Source organism: Pteropus medius, unplaced genomic scaffold, assembly GCF_902729225.1.
Source record: "Pteropus medius unplaced genomic scaffold, Ma_sr-lr_union100, whole genome shotgun sequence".
Lineage (NCBI taxonomy): Eukaryota > Metazoa > Chordata > Mammalia > Chiroptera > Pteropodidae > Pteropus > Pteropus medius.
The window spans coordinates 10968771-10975150 of NW_024353517.1; positions in this window are offsets into that span (position 1 = coordinate 10968771).

The window sequence follows — 6380 nt, forward strand, 5'->3', positions numbered from 1 at the left end:
CAGAGAAACAGGTTCAAGGCATTGGAATCTAAGCAAACTTTCTTCTTGGTCCCTCTACCCACATCCGGCTATAAATTCACTCTGGGACTCCATCATTCCAGGTTGGAATTACATACTAATGCTTCACTAAGTAATATACCTCAACACTCAAGAATAATTAAATATTTATCTTGTACCTTCCTATATGTTAGAAAATATAAAAAAGATGCGATTAGTCCAAAGAAAGAGAAGACAGGTGCACAAATAGAAACACAGAGCAGAACAACATAAGGAAGAAATGAGCATAATGTAATAGAGATTCAAAGGGGAAAATCACATATAGAAGCTTAATGAAAGAGATAGAATTTCACTTAAAAGACAGAAAAGATCAGAATGACAGAGCATAGATAAAGAAAAAATGAAAGGAAGAGTTATGTTGGGGGAAAAAAAAAATAGTCCAGCTTCATCCAAACCTAGAGGACATGTATAGCGTAGAAATATGCCTGGAAAGGTGGGCCAGGGCTGGAGCATAAAGGACGTAAGGGCTGAGTTTTGATTTTATTCCGCAGATATAAGGAGCCAAGGGCTTCTAAACCAGGAACACTTAATGTATGATTTCATTTGTTTTAACTGGAAATTAACATCTAGGAACAGGATGGATGTAGATGAGCAAGGGTGACTGAGGAGGGATTGAAGGAATGAGCGATATTTTAAAGGTAAATGTTGACGGTTTTGTAATTTATAAGATGTCAAAGGAGGGCATCAGAAATGATTTTGCATAGTACGGTGACAGGAAGATATTGCTCCATAATTATGACATTGTTTGGTAGGGTAATTTTATGAGTTTAGTTTTGTACACATTGAGTTTAAACAAAAAAATGTAAACTTAAAATCTGCTTTTTCTCAGCTATCCTTTTGAAAAATTTTGCTTTGACTGCTGAGTTCCAAAATTAGCTACAAATTGTCTAGTTCTGTGCTCAAATGTCTTGTTTTGGGGCACTGGAATATCCCCTTTCTCTAAGACCTGCCATTTTTACTGTCTAAAATTTCACTTAACAAAAAAATAGGAGTGGTAATTTAAAATGTTTTTCTCAATAGCCTTTTCTTTTTGCCAACAGTAGATATTTTAATTTTTACTATAACTAAATTAACAACTTTTGTTAATAATATATGTGAACAAAGAACCATGAAGTTTGGGGTTCTAACAATATATACCAAAGCCTCTGACTCTGAAAGTGAGTCTTTAGTTGTGCCATCTGTTTAGAGACTAATTAATGGTTTAAAAATAGACGATCTTTTGAAGGCAAATGACATGAAAATAATAGAAAATATTAATATAGATCTCATAAACCTACACTATCAAAAACAATGATACACTTTAGGCATTGCATTGAAAGAACAGGCTGAGAAGATACCCACGATGAGAAGATTAATAAACATCATGTGTACATTATAATGTGCACTAATAGGGAGGTAGCTACCTCAAAGAACAGCAAGGGAGGATTATTGATTAGGTACTTTCATAGGTCTCTTTTCAAATTGTTATTGCTGGTGATTAATTTTTAAACTTTAGTAATGAATGCATTCATACCTATATAAATTCATACCACTAACTAAAAAAGATGAAACTTTTCTTCCTATCTCCTGTCTATATTAAAACATTTCTAAAATATATACAAATTTCTGCTTTACTTCAACTATTGTTCTATACCCTTCCCTTTTACAACTAAAACTTAAACAAGCTGCCTACACATGCTGTCATTTCCATATCTCTCACTCATTCATCAGCCCCCTGTAATATGACTTCCACCTTCACAAGGCCAATGAAGGCAATTCTCATCAAAGTCATCATAATCTAGGTGAGCCTAAGAAGACTTTATCATGTTAGCCCTCTTGTTTTGGGGATTAAGTAAGTTAATTCAAGTAATACACTTAGTAGAGTGTTTGAAATACTCAAGATATGTTCCAAACTCATATCTTTTATTGGTCTATCAATACCTTCTAATTATACATAAATCCAGCAAATGGATCATTTCATCGTTTAAGTAACTGAAAAGTCATCATATTTTTTGCTCACTTGCATTTACAACTAATCCAGAAAAATATCTAAAAGAAGAATATGGTAAAGTATGCCCTTCTATTTTAATTCTTCAGAAGATTATTACCAACATATGTAATTTTCTGGAATTTGGGCAGAAGAGAAAGCTTTGTTCAAAGTATTCAGTCTGTTCTCAAAATTTGAAGAACTTTTCGACACATGTTCTAGTGGGGCCATGGAACTTGACAACTGCTATCTTTTCAAAAGTGTAAAGACCTTCCTAAAACAGGTAGGGTTGGGCAAAGTTCAAAGAATATTATATTACAATAACAACCCATTCACCTAATATGAGCCTTTTAGCAATTATAGCCAGTAACAAAGACAGGAAACTGGAAATAAAAACAAGCCTTTTGGCATCAAGGAAGTCACGAAGCCCACTTCCAGAGGCTGGTTAACTACCTTCAGATGGTAGTTACTTTTGAACAAGACCAGCAGGCTTAGGGAAAATCCCTTCAGTGGACTCTTGAGGGCAAGATCAATAAGCAAAGATTATGTCTGGGGTCCTTGGTTTGTGAATATTGGAAAATGCACCATTCTTCAGAAAGATTTACTTTCAAAATGCTTAAAAGTCAGAGATTTGGTACTAGGGCTCAGTTTTGAGAAATTTTACTTGGGCGAAAGAGCTCATTTTTGGATGATCCTGAGTAATGAGTTCTTAACTCCCCCCACACTGAAAAAATAGAACCACTAAGCCAAGACAGGGCTGCAGCTGTTCAATCCATGGAGAGATTTATTGTGAAAATAATGAATAAGGGAAACTATATTCTAGTCTCTTGTCTGCCAAAAACCACTTCTCTTTGCCTGGGTTGACATCTCTGAAAAATAAGGACATTAGACTAGTTGATTTCTAAAATCCTTTCCAGTTCTAAAATTTAAACATTAAGTATATAAGGATGCTAAAGGATAAGGAAAAAGTACATCACATTATGAACAACTGTCTTCCTTTTACTCATTCAACCCACATTTATGAGGTTTCCATTGAGCTGGCTCATAGAAAGTTCTGAGAATACTGGAGTAAGAGAGCTCCTTCCTTCATGGAGCTTTCTACTTAGTAAGGAAGTCATGCAACACACAAGCAAACCAACCAGAAAAGGAAATAAGAATCTGGAATAATAGAAGAAATATTTTTTAAGTAGGTTAGGCAGGGAAAGGCACCTCTGGAGAAGTAACATCTGAACTTAAATAATGAGAAGGAAAGCCATATGAATTAAGAACATTTCAGGCAGAGGGACTTGCTAGTTCTAAGCTCCAAATAAAGGGAAAAAACTTATTGCATTGGGAAACAAAACAAAACAAAAAAGTATGATTGTAATAATTAAGCAGGAGGATGACACATATTTGAAGACATAGGCAGGGGCCAGTACAATTTTGTAGGCCATTCTAAGAAATTTGGACTCATTCTTAAGTGTGGTAGAGAAATCACTGAAGGGCTTTTAGTAGGGCAGCAACACTTGCTGTTATGGAAAATGGATTGGAATGGGATATAACAGAAGTGGGGAAATCGCTTAGGAGGTTGTGACAGGAGTACAGGAGTACAGGAAAAGTATGATGATGGCTTAACTAGGATACAGCAGTAGGGATTAGAGAAGGGGAGAGATTTAAGATACCATAATGGAAGTAGAGTCAAAAAGGTTTACTAATGGACTGTTTTTGCACATTTTCATGCACATTGTCCAGCAACTTCTTGAGCATATAGTTGGTGCTTAATAAATGTTTAATAATGTTCTCAAAAAATAAACATCTTTCCCCCTCAACTTTCCATTTATCAGTGTGCCCTCATCCAGACTATATTCCAGATGACTCTAGGTCTACAGAACAAATGCCTGAAGCTTATAATAAGAAAAAATACTATTCTGGGTCCAATTCACTTTGCAATCTGTCCCCCATCCCCCCGACTTTCTACCCCTACCCCAGGGATGCTTTTAAGATTCCTAGACTGGATTCCATACTTTGTGATTTACCATGAAAACTCAAGACACTGCAACTTGGGGAAGTGGGATTTGCTTTTCAAATTTAGCACAGGACCAGAGCACATTTTCTGAGTTCGAACTAGAGTGGGACTGCCATAATTGTGGTCCTGACCCAGACCTCCCCACCCTACCAACCCCAATAAACTGATTTAGGGATTACTAAAATGACAGCAGAAGCATAATTGGCAACAATCCACAAATACGCTTCAAGTTCAACTTCTGAGATCCAATATTTTGTATTAGGTTTTGTTAAAATCATTTGACATTTCTGATTTCTGTGGGATCTAGCTTGCTTAATAATTTTTTGGTGAGTGACTAAAGAGATCTTAATTTGGTTTTCAGGGAAACTGCATAAAAACCTGCTAAGAAACAAAGTCTTCCTAATTATAATTAGCCCAGCCTTCCCTACCAGAAAGGCCTCCAAAGAATGGCTGGAGAAGCTAAGTGTATTAATTACTTCTTCCTCATTTCCCCAAAGCAGTGCTCTCTGCTCTGTATGTACATGAAAGTTTGAAAATCTTTAAAGGCAGGGAGTCTTATGTTCACATTTCTCAATTAGCTTGGCGTGGTGCCCTACAATAAAGTGCTTGCTTTTCACTTGGGTATCTCTTATATGTAGGGAGATGAAAATACATTGTCTTTTATGTAATTGCTTATGTTAGACATACTCAGATACCGGAAAGTGTAACTAAATAAAAACTAAACTTTTTTCTTCCTGTTTGTTAGGTGTTATTGGTTAACACTTTTTCCAACTGAACAATTTTATCAGACCAAAGCATACTGCAAAGCTGTATAATCCTCTTTGCCTAAAAAGTGAGGTTAAATGATATTAAATACGAAAGATAAGCCTGCACAATCCTCTTCTATTTCTAGTCAACACTTGGTCATCAATCCAAAAAGAAACAGAACACAAATTTATAGGCATTCTCTTCCAATTCCAATTCCCATTGGTAATACTATTGAAATGCTGAACACTCACATGGCAGACTCACTGAAAAAAAATTCAGATTGGGCAGTTGAGATAAAATCATGACTAAACACTTGCCAAATCCCACCCTCACCTACTCTCAAGCATTCTCTCTCCCAAACAATTCCTCAAATAAAAAAACTAGATGAGTCAAACCCAAATTTAAAGTGTAGGAGCCAAATCTTCTACCCCTCCAAAACACATTGCTAGGGTAGCTAACCAAGGCTTGGGGGTATGATCCACAAACCAGGGAGTTTTGCTATCTGCTCTTTTATTTTCCCAATGAGTAGCAGATGTGCTCTCGTCAGCCAGTTATGCAAGAGCAGATGGAGAGGACAAGTTTTGGAAAATTGCTTAAAGCAGCAAGTCTTTGAGCAAGAGGCATACCTCAGATATTATGGGTTTGGTTCCAGACCACTGCAATAAATCGAGTCACACAATTTTGGTTTCCCAGGGCTGGTGGAGGGTCTTGCATTTAATTGGTAAAAAAACACTGTAACTGCGAAATGCAATAAAACAAGGTATGCCTGTAGTCACATCAATACTAAACCACAGCAGCTTCTCTCAACCATATTAACCATACTATCATCTGTCCTGGATATGTATTTTACAATTTCTTGACTAAGTTACCAAAAATTAAGGTCTTATGTTTGGCAAATTATATGCAACTTACACCGTGCAGTTATTGCGACCATGTCTTCCCTCTTTCAATGGTAAACTGTTCTCTTCCTCTTTCAAGAAGTTCAACTTTTATATGATATTGGAGACTTTGGCCTACTTCCCTACCCATATTTGGGATGCTACTTGAGGTTAAGGGGAGAGGAGTTATGATAAAACGTTTTAAAAATGCTAGGTAAAACCAAGTTTTAAACAGGCTCTTTACGCAGGATTTCTCATGCCCTTCAATATAATAATGTACATTATTATAAATCTCCAAGGGGTAGAATAAAGTATATACCATGTGCAAAGTTTATTTGCTCATGAAATACTTTTTCATGGAACGTGCTATGGGTTTGAGGGCTTCATGGAAATGCTGGCTTAGGTACATGTTAGTCTTCATAAGCTAGCTTGGTACTTTATAACACTGATTGCCTTTAACTTGCAAAAAAAAAAAATGCAGTATCTGAAAGATATGTTCTGAGTTCGAAAGAAATTATAGTTTGAAACATCCTGCTTAGAAACATACTTGCAGAATGCAAACAAAACCTACGCATTGTCTTTAGACATCTCCAGCCACTGAGTATTTGCACTTTTGAGATTTTTCCTAAATGGCTTATAATTCTCAAAGTAATTTCCAAATTATTTTTCAGGTTAAATAAAAAATAAAAACTCTCCTAAAGCACAGGATATGCATCAATAATCCAAA